This window comes from Hemitrygon akajei, chromosome 22 (assembly GCF_048418815.1).
Source record: "Hemitrygon akajei chromosome 22, sHemAka1.3, whole genome shotgun sequence".
Lineage (NCBI taxonomy): Eukaryota > Metazoa > Chordata > Chondrichthyes > Myliobatiformes > Dasyatidae > Hemitrygon > Hemitrygon akajei.
Genome location: NC_133145.1, coordinates 63,450,668 through 63,466,078, shown reverse-complemented (window position 1 = coordinate 63,466,078; position 15,411 = coordinate 63,450,668). Strand labels below are relative to the sequence as shown.

The 15,411-nt window shown below is 47.0% G+C and overlaps 1 long non-coding RNA gene across 1 annotated transcript in view; it reads left to right on the top strand.

Annotated features, from left to right (window-relative positions):
• LOC140714903 (uncharacterized) overlaps positions 1–7,195 on the top strand; it is a 42,687-nt gene extending 35,492 nt beyond the window's left edge. The window contains exon 3 of the long non-coding RNA XR_012096028.1: positions 6,871–7,195. This is a non-coding gene — a long non-coding RNA (uncharacterized lncRNA). The remainder of the gene's footprint in view (positions 1–6,870) is intronic.
• The last annotated feature ends 8,216 nt before the right edge of the window (positions 7,196–15,411 follow it).

Below are 15,411 nucleotides of genomic sequence, written 5' to 3'. Positions count from 1 at the left end.
GTGGTATTGTTTTTAGTTTGGGTCGCTCTACCATAATAATTTGGGTGGTAGGGTGGAGATACGTCTCTACTAAAGGAGGTGTGCGGGTTCCCTCTCCTCTGCTAGCCTGCAAGTCACCCCTGGGTAAAGTGTAACACTTGCTTAGCCCCCACCTCCTGGATTAGGGTCACGTGAAGCCACCGGAGCGGGTGGTGGATGGTCGTATAAGTGGCTGATACATGTCACAAGTCCTGATTATGCGACCACTGACTCTGAAGAGTATTGATAATGGCTGGGCTCACCCGTCTTGTAAAGACACTGTCCAGAAGAAGGCAATGGCAAACCACTTCTGTAGAAAAGTTTGCCAAGAATGATCATAGTCATCGATAGAGAAAAGAACAGATTAAACTAATCCAGATGTGAAGGCCAGGAGCGGGACTCGGTTGTCAGAGGCATTTTGAGGTGTTCGCCATTGGGAGCATTTAATAGGTAGTGGGAGATTATCCCCAGCTATGACAACTTGAGGAACCAAAAACTATAAATTACAGTAAGTATATATAAATTAAGAAAATTTAATTAAATAAGTAGTGCAAAGAAAGAGGGAAAACTACTGAGGTAGTGTTCACAGGGTCATTGTCTGTTCAGAAATCAGATGGCAGAGGGGAAGAAGCTGCTGTGGGAACGTTGAGTGTGGGCCTTCAGGCTCCTGTACCTCCTCCCTGATGGTAGCAATAAGAGAGTGTGTCCTCGGTGATGCCTTTTTGCTGAGTGGCTGGTGTCTGTGATGGAGCTGGAGCTGGATAAGTTTATAATCTTCCCCCTCCCTTTCCAGCCCTGATGAAGGGTCTCGTCCTGGAATATTAACTGTGTGTTCATTCCCATAGATGCGGCCTCCTCTAGCTTTCTGTGTGTGCTGCTCTGGACTGCCAGCATCTGCAGAACCCCCTGTGTGTGTGTTTATCTAATACAGGAGAACAGCGGATTCTGGGAGAAAGGGAGGGAGGAGGGACACCAGAGGGAGATGATGGGCAGGTGAGGAGAAGAGGAGTGCTGAAAGAAGGCAGCCAGCATGAGGACTGGAAGAAGAGTGAAGGGGGAGGAGAGGAGAGATAACTGGAAGCTAGGGAAATTGATGTAACTGCCATCAGTTTGGAGGCTACCCAGACAGAGTAGTTGTCACTGAAGAAGGAATCTGATAGGAGAGAACAGTGGAGCACGTGGGAAAGGGAAGGAGATGATGGACAGGTGAGGAGAAGAGAAGGACTGAGAGGGGAGCCAGCATGGGGAATTCTCACATCTTCACTGAATTTGTGGCACCTTTTACTCCTTAAAGTTCCTTTCACAGTGTGTCTGCCTCCTGAGGCTGGTTTCTCTGAAGGACTCACCGAGATTGTCAGGGTTCCCCCAGAGGCTCAATCAGTTTAATTTCAGGTTCTCGGGGGCTCTCTGTGCACTCGGTGGCATTCATATTATACAAATTACAGACACAGCAGAGAGAGTTCAGGTTTGCGGTTTACTTGGGGAGCAGTTGACATCCATTAGCAGCTCCAGCATCTGTCTCTGGAGCTGTCAGTAGGACCCGGAGTAAATGACAGGCTCCATTTCACTGCCAAAGCATTCTGAACACACATTGTTTGCCCAGGGAACTCCTTTCTCTCTGAACGAGATATGAAGCAATAACCCATTGTTCACCAGGAGAAACAGGCGTCAGAAAGGCACAAGGAAACCTGCTACATATTCAGACGACATCCAAACCTCAGGGACAGCTCACAAGGCCATTCAGCCCATCGAATCATTCCTTCACCCAATCGTCTGTACACACACAAAATGCTAGAGAAACTCAGCATATCAATGGAAATGAATAAACAGTCAATGTTTTGGGACAAGACCCTTCATCAGGACTGGAAAGGAAGGGGGAAAATGCCAGAATAAAAAGGCTGGGGGGAGGGGGGAGATAGTTAGGTGAAGCCAGGTGGGTGGGAAAGGTAAATGTTGGGAGAAGAAGGTATCTGATAGGAGAGGAGTGTGGACCACAGGAGAAAGGGAAGGAGGGGGGACCCAGGGGGAAGTGATAGGCAGGTGAGGAGAGATAAGAGGCCAGAGTCAGGAATAAAAGAAGAGGAGGGGGGGAGGGAATTTTTCTTTTATCAGAAGGAGAAATCGATATTCAGGTTGGAGGCCACCCAGACAGAATATAAGGTGTTGCTCCTCCACTCTGAGTTCAGCCTCATCTTGACACAAGAGGAACGACATGTTGGAATGGGAATGGGAATCAGAATTAAAGTACTTGGCCATGAGGAAGTTCCACTTGTGGATGAGCTGAGGCGCTCAATGAAACTCCCCAATTTACAACGGTACTCATCGATGAGGAGGAGGCCACATCGGATACATTAGAGGACCCTGGCAGATTTGCAGGTGACATGTTGCCTAAAAGCTATCGTGGTCCAGCCCCATTCTCCATAACTATTAATCAACAACCTATTAATCTCTGCCTTGAATACACCCAATGACCTGGCCTCCACAACTGTTTGTGGCAATGAATTCCACAGATACACCTCCCGCTGTCTGAAGAAATACCTCATCTCTATTCTGAGGCTGTGCTTTCAGATCCTACGCCCTCCCACTCTTGGAAACACCCTCTCTGTGTCCACTCTGTCCAAGACTTTCAGTATCCGATTGGTTTCAATGAGATCCCTACTTATCCTTCTGAACTCCAGCGAGTACAGGCCCGGTGAAATCAAACACTCCTCATTTGTTACCCCTTTCAATTCCAGGATCACTCCTAGACTATAAGACATAGGAGTAGAATTATACCACTCAGCCCATCAGTCTGTTCCACCATTCCATCATGACTGATTTATTATCTCTCCCTACCCTATTCTCCTGCCTTCTCCTCATAACAGTTGACTCCTTTGCTATCAACCTCCACTTGAAATACACTCAACGACCTGTCCTCTGCAGCCGTCTGTGATAATGAATTCCACAGATTCACTACTCTCTGGCTGAAGACATTCTTCCTCAGCTCTGTTCTTGTGAACCTCCTTTGGACACCCTCCAGGGCCAGAATATCTTTCCTTTGAAATGGGGCCCAAAACTGCTCTCAATTCTCACAGACACTCCCACAATCTAGAGTTTTTTGGAATCAGAATCAGGTTTACTGTCACTGGGATATGTCATGGATGTGCACTCTGCAGCAGTACAATGCAATACATGATAATACAGGAAAAAAGTAAATCAATTACAGCATGTGTATGTTAAACAGTTCAACTAAAAATAGTGCAAAACAGAAATAATAATAAAGTAATGAGGTAGTGTCCAAGGGTTTAATGTTCATTCAGAAATTGGATGGCAGTGGGGAAGTGATGAGTTGCTGAGTGTGTGCCTTCAGGCTTCTGTACCTCCTTCCTGATGGTACAGTGGTACAGTGAGAAGAAGGCATGCCCAGGGTGATGAGGGTACTTAGTACTGGATGTCACTTTTCTGAGGCACTGCTCCTTGAAGGTGTCCTGGATACTACAGAGACTAGCTGACTAATTTTACAAGTTTCTGCAGCTTCTTTCGATCCTGTGCAGTCCCCAACTCTCCCGTACCAGTCAGTGATGCAGCCTGTCAGAATGCTCTCCACGGTGCATCTGTAGAAGTTTTCTAGTGTTTTAGAAACATAGAAAATAGGTGCAGGAGTAGGCCATTTCAGCCCTTCGAGCCTGCACCGCCATTCAGTATGATCATGGCTGATCATCCAACTCAGAACCCTGTACCTGCTTTCTCTCCATACCCCCGATCCCTTTAGCCACAAGGGCCATATCTAATTTCCTCTTAAATATAGCCAATGAACCGGCCTCAACTGTTTCCTGTGGCAGAGAATTCCACAGATTCACCACTCTCTGTGTGAAGAAGTTTTTCCTCATCTCGGTCCTAAAAGGCTTGCCCTTTATCCTTAAACTGTGACCCCTCATTCTGGACTTCCCCAACATCGGAAACAATCTTCCTGCATCTAGCCTGCCCAATCCCTTTAGAATTTTATACATTTCAATAAGATCCCCCCTCAATCTTCTAAATTCCAGTGAGTATAAGCCTAGTCGATCCAGTCTTTCTTCATATGAAAGTCCTGCCATCCCAGGAATCAATCTGGTGAACCTTCTCTGTACTCCCTCTATGGCAAGAATGTCTTTCCTCAGATTAGGGGACCAAAACTGCACACAATGTTCTAGGTGCGGTCTCACCAAGGCCTTGTACAACTGCAGTAGAACTTCCCTGCTCCTGTACTCAAATCCTTTTGCTATGAATGCCAACATACCATTTGCCTTTTTCACCGCCTGCTGTACCTGCATGCCCACCTTCAATGACTGGTGTACAATGACACCCAGGTCTCGTTGCATCTCCCCTTTTCCTAATCGGCCACCGTTCAGATAATAATCTGTTTTCCTGTTCTTGCAACCAAAGTGGATAACCTCACATTTATCCACATTAAATTGCATCTGCCATGAATTTGCCCACTCACCTAACCTATCCAAGTCACCCTGCATCCTCTTAGCATCCTCCTCACAGCTAACACCGCCGCCCAGCTTCGTGTCATCTGCAAACTTGGAGATGCTGCATTTAATTCCCTCGTCTAAATCATTAATATATATCGTAAACAACTGGGGTCCCAGCACTGAGCCTTGCGGTACCCCACTAGTCACTGCCTGCCATTCTGAAAATGTCCCGTTTACTCCCACTCTTTGCTTCCTGTCTGCCAACCAATTCTCTGTCCACATCAATACCATACCCCCAATATCGTGTGCTTTAAGTTTGCACACTAATCTCCTGTGTGGGACCTTGTCAAAAGCTTTTTGAAAATCTAAATATACCACATCCACTGGCTGTCCCCTATCCACTCTACTAGTTACATTTTCAAAAAATTCTATAAGATTCGTCAGACATGATTTTCCTTTCACAAATCCATGCTGACTTTGTTCGATGATTTCACCTCTTTCCAAATGTGCTGTTATCACATCTTTGATAACCGACTCTAGCATTTTCCCCACCACCAATGTCAGACTAGGTGACAAACCAAATCTCCTCAGACTCCTAATGAAATATATTTGAATTTATTTAAATCTTACACAAAGTGAAGATCTTGCGTTATGACTCCATCGCAATGTACAGGCATGTGAATTTAAAAGTCTAATGGATTGTAGAAAGAATCTGTCCTGTAGCCTGTTGGTCCTGGCTTTAACGCTGGTAGCTTTTGCCAGACGGAAGCAGCTGGAACAGTTTGTGGTTGGGGTGATTGAAGTCCCCGATGACCTTCCAGGCCTTCTTTACGCACCTGCTGCTGTAAGTGTCCTCAATGGAGGGAAGTTCGCATCCACAGATGCGCTGAGCTGTCCATATCACTCTCTGCAGTTCCTGTACCAGGCGGTGATACAGTCAGTCAAGATGCTCTCAGTGATGCCCCTACAGAAGGTCTTGAGGATTTGGGGGCTCATGCTGAACTTCTTCAGTCACCCGAGGTGGAAGGGCGCTGTTGTACAAGTCACTGTCTTGCCTTCTTTATAACTGCGTTGATATGTTGGAACCTGGTTAGATCCCCTGGGGTCTTGACACCCAGGAACTAGAAATTGCTCAGTCTCTCCACCTGTGATGCCTCTATGAGGATTGGCTTGTGTTACCTCATCTTACTCTTCCTGAAGTCCACAATCACATCTTTTGCCTTGCCAACATTGAATTCAAGGTTGTTGTTGCAAAACCATTCAACTAGCTGGATTATCTCCATCTGAGTCTACCAACAATGTTTGAATCATCAGCAAACTTATAGATGGCATTTCAGCTATACCTAGCCACACAGTCATGGGTATAGAGAGAGTAGAGCCACGGGCTGAGCACGCGGCCCTGGGGTTCTCAGGTGTTGATATTACCGCCAGTCTGCACAGGTTGTAATAATTCTTTTCAAAGCTTCAGCTGAGAGAAAACACAGCAGTGGTTCCTACAAACAGAATCAGAATTAGATTTACTATCACTGACATATGACATGAATTTTGTTGTTTTATGGCAGCAGGTCTGCAAAGACATAAAAAAAATCTATAAATTACAAAAATAAAAGCAATAACGAGACTGTTGATGGGTTGAATGTCCATTCAGAAATCCGATGGTGGAGCAGAAGAAGCTGTTCATGAATCATTGAGTGTGGGCCTTCAGACTCCAGTGCCTTCTCCTGATGGTAGTATTGAGAAGATAGTGAGGGTCCTTAGTGATGGATGTTCCCTTCTTCAGGAACCACCTCTTGAAGATGCCCTCAATGGTGGGGTGGGTTGTACCCGAAAGCTGGCTGAGTCTATGACCCTCTGCGGGCAGGCAGTGATGCAACCAGTCAGAGTGGCTGTGTCACGGTGTGCACTGGTGATGTCGGAACCCAAGTGAAAAGAGAGACTCCAATGTAGAGGCAGCGACAGGAGTTTATACATCCTAATTCCAAAAGAACATCTGTGGCTCAGACTAACAACACCGTGATATGTAACTTTCTCAAAACTAGGACCCTGTGATTAGTGCTAATCAGGCATCCACTTAAATAATACAAGTAACACGGAATCCCCGAACCAATCAAAATAAACTTAACAAGCTTAAACAGAAAGCACTGGGAGACTGGCTCACAAAGAGTGGGTCGCTGGAGAAAAGCACAAGTGATTAACTTCTCTAGTTAAACAACAATTAGCCAATTCAGGTGCTCTATAAAGCTCAGAGACCATCGCTGTCTGGCGCCCCCCACAGGCCCAAAGAACTCATTACAGTCAGGACAAATCCACAAGCTTTCCACTCAATTCCTCCTTTTGCTCTCACATCTTCTTTCTCTTATTTCCTCCCTCTCTCATGCATTCTCTTTCTCACTCTTTTTCTGTCTCTCATGCGCAGTGTGCAAGGGCGCGGCCGAGAAGACTAGCGTGCCTTCAGGGTTCCAGGATTTCGTGGCTCTGGAGGTCGGTGCTGCTACAGGACACTGGTGTGTTGTGGGAGACGGACGATCGAAAGCAGTGAGATGGCTGCTGGCTGTCTGCCCAGAGACCCGAGTTCTTTGGGTACAGAGCTCGAAAAAAGCGATGCAATGGACTTTTAACATCGTAAATCAGTGGGTTGTTTTGTTATGTCTCCCCTCTCGCTGGGAAACAGGGACACCTCTTTTTCCCTTCTGAGGGAGAGAGAGCCTGTGGTATGTCGAATACCGGGTGAACGAGTGGTCTTTGTGGTACTGCAAGTCTGTGTCTTTATTGACGCTTTGCTGCACGTTTGACTGCTCGGTTTGGGTGGCCGATGCTTTTTTACTGGTGGGGGGGCTGGTTGCTTTGCTGGTACTTATACGTGGGAGGGGGGAGCTGGGGGAGGGGCTTTGGGCTTCTAACATTTAACTGTCATTCATTCTTTGGGGCACTCCTCTATTTTTGTGGATGCTTGCGAAGGAAGAGAATTTCGGAATGTATATTGTATACATTTTTCTGACATTAAATGTACCTATTGAAACAATATCAGCTTTCTCCACCCCTCCTCCCACACTTCCTGCCTTAACCTTCCGTTATCAGAATGCCCAGTACAAATATTACTTAATTCCCTTTCTTTCCCTTCTCTTTATTCTCTGGTATGGGGGTGACATGGGAGTATCGCGGTTAGCATAACACTATTACAGTGCCAGTGACCCAGGTTTGCTTCCCACTGTCTATAGGGAGGTTGTATGTTCACCCTGCGAATGCGTGGGTTTCCTCCAGGTTCTCCGGTTTCCTCCCACAGTCCAAAGTATGTATGCAGAGTAAGCTGTAGGCATGCTGTGTTAGCACCAGAAACATGCCACAGTCTGTTCCTACTCTACACAAGTGTTTTATAGATTAAAATTGATTAAAGAGCTTAAGGTAAAAGATCCATTAAGGGCAGGTGATCTTAGTATGATCAAATTCAAATTTGAAATTTAAAAAGGAGAAGCTAAAGTAATTTGTATCAGTACTACAGTGGAGTAAAGGGAATTACAGAGGCATGAGAGAGGAGTTGGCTGGAATTAATTGGCAAAGAACACTGGCAGGGATGATGGCAGAGCAGCAATGGCTGGAATTTCCGGAAGCAATTCGGAAGGCACAGGATATATACATCCCAAAAAGGAAGAAGTATTTGAAATGCAAGATGACCCAACTGTGGCTAACAAGGGAAGTCAAAACCAACATTAAAGCCAAAGAGAGGGCATATAATAGAGCAAAGATTAATGGGTAGAAGATTGGGAAGCTTTTAAATACCAACAGATGGCAACTAAAAAGTAATTAACAAGCTAAATTTGGAATATGAAAGAAAGCTCACCAATAATATTAAAGAAAATAACAAAAGTATCTTCAGATACATGAAGTGTAAGTGAGAGACGAGCGGATGTTGCGCTGCAGGAAAACAATGCCAGTGAGATAGTAATCGGGAACAAGGAGATGGCAGATGAACTGAATGAGTATTTGGCATCAGTCTTCACTGTGGAAGACACTAGCAGTATAGTGGAGGTTCCAGGTGTCAGGGCATGAAGTGTGTGAAGTTACCATTATGAAAGAGAAGGTTCTTGGGAAACTGAAAGGTCTGAAGGTAAATAAGTTACCTGGACCAGATGGTGTACACCCAGGGTTCTGAAAGAGTTGGCTGAAGAGATGAATTATTAGATTTTGGAATCATTCTGGTAGACTGGAAAATAGCAAATGTCACTCCACTCTTCAAGAAGGGAGAGAGGCAGAAGAAAGGAAACTCTTGGAGGTCACCCTTCATGCTTCTGAATTCTAGTGAATACAGGCCCAGAGCCATCAAACACTCTTCATATGACATTCGTCTGACCTCAGTGGTTGGGAAGAAGTTGGAGTTGATTGTTAAGGATGTGGTTTCGAGGTACTTGGAGGCACTTGATAAAAATGGCCATAGTCAGAATGATTTCCTCAAGGGAATATCTTGTCTGACACATCTGTTGGAATTCTTTGAAGAAATAGCAAGCAGGATAGACAAAGGAGAATCAGTTGGTGTTATGTACTTGGCTTTTCAGAAGGTCTTTGACAAGGTGCCATGCATGAGGATGCTTAGCAAGCTATGAGTCCGTGGGAAAGATTCTAGCATGGATAAAGTAGTGGCTGACCAGCAGGAGGCACAGAGGTGGTATAAAGGATCCTTTTCCGGTTGGCTTCCAGAGACTAGTGGTATTCTGCACGGGTCTGTGTTGGGACTGATTCTTTTTACATTATATGTTAATGATTTTGGATGATGGAATTGATGGCTTTATTGCAAAGTGTGCAGATGATAGGAAGATAGGTGAAGGGGTAGGTAGTTTTGAAGAAGTAGAGAGGCTACAGAAGGACTTAGACAGATTAGAAGAATGGGCAAAGAAGTGGCAGATGGAATACAGAGTCGGGAAGTGTATGGTCATGCAATTTGGTAGAAGAAATGAAAAGAAGGTCTATTTTCAAAATAGAGAGAAAATTTTTTAAAAACTGTGGCACAAAGGGACTTGGGAGTCCTTGTGCAGGATTCCCTAAAGGTTAATTTGCAGGTTGAGTCCGTGGTGAGGAAGGCAAATGCAATGTTAGCATTCATTTCAAGAGGACTAGAATATAAAAGCAAGGATGTAATGTTGAGACTTTATAAAGCACTGGTGATGCCTCACTTGGAGTATTGTGATCAGTATGGGGCCCTTATCTTAGAAAGGATGTGCTGAAACTGGAGAGGGTTCAAAGGAGGTTCACAAAAATGATTTCAAGATTAAACAGCTTGTCATATGAAGAGTGTTTGATGGCTCTGGGCCTGTATTCACTAGAATTCAGAAGCAAGAAGGGTGACCTCATTGAAACCTATCGATTGGTGAAAGGCCTTGATAGAGTGGATGTGGAGAAGCTGTTTCCTATGGTGGGTATATGTCTCTAACTAGGGAACACAGCCTTAACATAGAGGGACATCCTCTTAGAATTTAGATTAGGAGGAATTTCTTTAGCTAGAAAGTGGTGTATCTGTGGAATTTGTTGCCACAGGTAGTTGTGAAGGCCAAGTCTTTATGAACATTTAAGGCAGAGGTTGATAAATTCTTGATTGGTACGGTTAGGGCATGAAAGGAAGCAGGAGATTGGGGCTGAGAGAAAAATTGGAACAGCCGTGATGAAATGGCAGAACACTCGATGGGCCAAATGGCCTAATTCTGCTGCTATATCTTATTAGGGACAGCACGGTAGCATAGCGGTTAGCGTAGCACGATTACTACGGGAGCAACCCGGATTCAATTCCTGCCCCTGCCTCTATGGAGCTTTCACAGATCCTTTGTGACCACATCGGTTTTCTCCCCCCACAGTCCGAACTGTACCGGTTAGTAGATTAATTGATCACGGGCGTCTATTTGAGCGATGTGGGCTCATTGGTTTGGAACAGTCCGTTATCGTGCCGAATCCCTAAATAAATAAATAAATCTTTCTCTCACTCTCACACAGTCCTGCTCTTCACAATGCCTCTGGAGAACATCAAGACTCTAAATTTATATCCATTGAGGTATTGGTTTATTGACAAAGCAACAGGCTAATTATTTACTTGCCAAGCCCCAGAGTCTTCGCTGCAAACTGTTACAGTTATTGAGATGCAGACACTCCACAAGACTCTGCCTTCTAATAGAATCACATAATAAGCACAACAGAGAGGAACCCATAGAAATACAGGGAAAATAGCATGTTTAGTTCTTACAGACACATTTCAGTCGTGCTATCCTCTCTCTCCCTCTCTTTCTGTCCTTGTTCTCCATAAAGTAGGTTGTGGAGGGCAGGCATCAGGGCATCTAGGATTCAGAGGGACAGGTGAGGGGGTGAATACTGGTGTTCCTGCAGCACATCAGAGCAACAGGTCAACTCCAAACACCTGGAACATTGGCCTGCTGTCGACCAGAGAGTTGCGAGGGGTGAGACTAGGAAGAAACAAAAGTTAGCAAAGGAAAAGATGGAGGGAGGGAAAGAGAGAGAGCGAGAGAGAGATACAGAGAAAGATTGGGAAATAATATGGAGTGGGGGAGGATGAGGAAAGAAGAGGAGAAATAGACAGATCGAGAGACAGATATAGAAGAGAGGAGTAGATACAGAGGAAGAGAGAGTATAGACAAATATAGAGAGAAGGGAGAGTGAGATAGAGCGAGATACAGTGAGAGAGAGAAAGAGAGAAGCAGTGAGAGGAGCACTGTAGCTGGTATGAGAATGATCAGTGATTTGCTACACCTTGGCAATAAGCCGCAACATATTGGCCTCATTTTATTGAGCAGTAATGTATGTTCATTACGAGAGCCCCTGGCTCTGAGTCCGGCTGTATTCTCTCTGTCTTCTCAGTGGCTCCCCAGATCCCACCTGTAATCAGGCCAATTCACCGTGAGTATTCATCCCAACACTCAGCACATCTGTGAGATGTGGGAGGGGAAAACCCACACCGTCAGAGGGTGAACACACAAACTCCACATAGACAGCATCCAAGGAACGGGATGGCCTAACCTTCAGTCCTGGTTGCCTGATTATAGGATGTGGAAGGGTGCAGAGGAGATTTACCAGGATGCTGTCTGGATCAGAGAGCATGTCTGATAAGATAAGGCTGAACGAGTTAGGGCTTTACTCTCTGGAGTGAAGGACGATGAAAGGATAGCTCGAGTGGACAGCCAGATATCGCTAGAAATGGAAATTAGAAGAGGTGATTGGTGGAAAGTACAGGGGAGATGTCAGACATAGGTTTTCTTACACAGAGTGGGGTGGGTGTGGGGAACACGCTGCCAGGGGTGCTGGGTGCAGATACATTAGGGGCATTTAAGAGACCCTCAGAGAGGTAGATAGATGAAAGAAAAATGGAAGCCTATGCAGAAGTGAACTGTGAAATGTATCTCGGAGTAGATTGACCGGTCAGCACGACATTACGGGCAGAAGGGCCTGTACTGTCCATAATGTTGTACGTTCATCTTTGGACCGTGGGAGGACAACGGGGCACCCAGAGGAAACCCACGCGGTGAAGGGAAGACCATAGAAACTCCCTACAGAATTGAATGCTAATCGCTGGCACAGTGAAGTGTTAGACTGACTGCTACACTACCATGCTGTACTGCATGGAAGTCCGAACTGAAACGTGGATTCAGGAGAGTTTATAAATAGATAACTGACACTTGGGAGTGAGCTGGAGGCTGGGCTGGGACCTAATCCCAGGATGCAGGGGTTTATTAGAGGGCAGGCTAAGTTTGAGTGAGAGTCAGAAGCTGATTTAATTAATCTGGTCTATGCTCCACCCAGATGAACATCGGCCCCAGTAAGCTTAAATAATGAAATTGTGACGATGTTAAAAAGATGAGCATCATTGCTGGGAAATACTCTGTCACTGAAAAGGAGAGAATTGTTTCCCTGCCAGGTGTACAAATAAATAAATTATAGTTGAGCGAGAGCAGATGGTGGAGAGCGAGCAGTGCTTTGTCCAGGTTGGTCAAAGCCGAGTCCATGTTAGTTGCTGCAACTACACACCTGTGGGGTGACAACAGACACAGTTATCCTTCACTCACTCAGTTCCACAGTCACAAAACCATCTGGTAGTACTTGTCCAACATCCGGTCTCTGAACAATATGGAGCCATTAACAAAGACAGCGCAAGGTATTGTTAAACCCCAGAGAGCCAGCAGATGCTGCAAATACGAAGCAACACACTGGAAGTCCTGGAGGAACTCAGCAGGCCAGGCAGCATCTGTGGAAATGAACAGAGTTGCTGTGTCAGGCCGAGGCATTTCATCAGGACTGGAAAGGAAGGGGGACGAAGCCAGTTAAAGAAAGTGGGTGGGAGGAGGAGGGCACAAGCTGGCAGATGATAGGTAAGAATAGGCAAGCGGGAAAGTAAGAGGGTGGGGGGGGATGCAGTAAGGAGCTGGGGGGTGTTTGGTGGAAGAAGTGAAGAGCTAAACAAGAAGGAATCTGATAGAACAGGACAGTGGAAGCAGGAGGAGAACCAGACAGTACCACCCCTTTTTTAACAAAACTTAAAAGTTTATTTACACAACTAATAAACAAAGTACAGACATTCAGTATTTACAAGACAGTGAATAATTCAAATTAAGATATGATTACTACCGTCTATAAAACAGTCAACTCCCTGGGGGGGGGAGCCACCGTTCCTGGAAATCTCCTAATGTATCCGTAGTGACCGCATGCTTCCTGTCCCTCAGACACGGACGTATCCTTGGGAAAGGGGCGAGCAGTCGGCCCGGGCAGAGCCCTCGACTTGCCGCTGCCTAGACCCGTGAACGGCCATCTTGCGACCCGCCCCCTTCCGAACTGGGTGCCTGTATACGGGGAGCGCGGGACTGAAATGCAGCCAAAAACCTCAGCAGCCCCTTCAGAAACTCAGAGAGGGGCTGCAGCCTCTCACATTCCACGTAAGCATGGTACACTGGCTCCTCCCGGCCACAGAATGGACAGCTGGTCAGTGAACCTGCTCAGGAACCTGTTGTACGGTACTGCCCGAGGTAGCGCCCTCCACCCCTTGTCCCCAGTGTACAGGGGAAGGGCCTCTGTGTAAAGTGATTTCCACTGGGGACCTCCTCGGCTACCAGATGGTAACACAGACCGCCAAGGTGAGTCCAGTCAGCAGGCAAGGACGGGGAAGTGAAAGGTGTGTGGGGGCAGCCCGTACAAGAAACGCTTTGGAGCATCACGGTGGGCATCCCCGCGCGGCAGCTCATGTTGTGCGGGACCCTCTGCCGAGGCCCGAGTCTGACGATGACTTCCGGCCCATCTGGAAGCAGCCAGAACCCCTCCAACTTCCCCGTGCCCCCCCCAACAGCCACTGTAATGGGATCGGGACCAGTCCCCCTCACAACCAGAACACTGCCTGGATAAGACTAGGCCCCATACCCTCAGCAGCTCTCGGTAAAAGCAGAGCAGTTCCCTCAAAGTGGCACGGCTGATGCTGTCTGCAGGCAGCGTCCCGGTGGAGAGAGTGCATCGTCATCGTCTGCCCCTCGGAGGGTGGTCCCTGTACAGGGTCCTGAGGTGGACAGCCGCCAGCTGGGTGCACACGCACCACGATCAGAAGACTCGGGGCTGCAGCAGCGACCCTATGCCTCCTGTTGCCCCAGAATGTCCACCAGCCTCTTCTGAGTGCTGGAGACAACAGAAGTGAGCAGGACTGAAGTAGTCAGCCAGTACCGCAACACAGAGCGACCAGCTGATTTAAAACTAATGCCCTTCCTCAGTACGAGCTCGCACGAAGGAGGCCTGACCAGCGTCCCAGTCGGGCAGAGATCTTTGTCTCCAGTTCGCCGGCCAGGTGAACTCAGGTAAATCCTCGAGTTCAGTAGAGGAGGTGTGTGGTGTTCCACATAAAGGGTCTCAACACCTCCGGCAGGAAGTCCGCCTCCCACTGACCCAGTTGTCCCTGTTGACCCTTGGGGACAAAGACCTGCTGGCAATTTCATCTCCTCTGCAAGTCAACAGGGTCGGTGATGTCACCTGCATCATCCATAAGAACCCTCACCGCCCTTAACCCCTGACTCAGGGCCAAACACACAACCCTCAGGGACTACTAAGAGAAAATTGTTTTCCTGTTCAAAACCACAGCCTCCAACATTGTTCTTTGGTGATTTTGCAGCATATTTTCAACTTTAACAGAGATAGCACCAACAGTACCACCCTCAGTACCACCCCTCCCTCAGTGTGACCCTCCCTCCCACAGCGTGACCCTCCCTCAGTACCACCCTCCCACAATGTGACCCTCCCACAGTACCACCCTCCCACAGTATGACCCTCCCTCAGTACCACCCTCCCACAGTACCACCCTCCCACAGTGTGACCCTCCCTCAGTACCACCCTCCCACAGTACCACCCTCCCACAGTGTGACCCTCAGTTGTGTCTGGCTGCGAACATGACAACTAGGAGTGGGAGGCAGCCGTCCAGCCTGCGGGCGAGCTCTGGCGTTCAGTAAGATCATGGCTGATCTGGCCGTCGACTCAGCACCACCTTCTGCCCTTTTCCTCAGAACCCTTAATTCTCCGGCTATGTAAAAATCAATCGAACTGTGTGTAAAATACAATTAATGAGGTAGACTCTGCAACGTCCCTGGGCAGAGAATTCCACAGATTCACTACTCTCTGGGAAAAGCAACTCCTCCTCATCTCCATCCTAAATCTACTCCTCCTAATCTGAGCTGGTGGGGGGAGTGGAGGGTCTGCAGAGGATATTCAGCTGGACAGAGAGATTCCCAGTTACACCTATGTGACCAATTAACTTACTAACCAGAATGTCTTTGGAATGCCAGAGGGAACGGGAGCATCCGGAGAAAACCCACATGGGCACAGGGAGAGTAGGAGACTCCTTACAAACAGAGGTGGGATCTAATTCGAGGTCTCTGGTGCTCGAAAAGTGTTACAATAACCACTCTGCTACTGTGTCCGCCAAAGTGTAAGGAAAGACTGG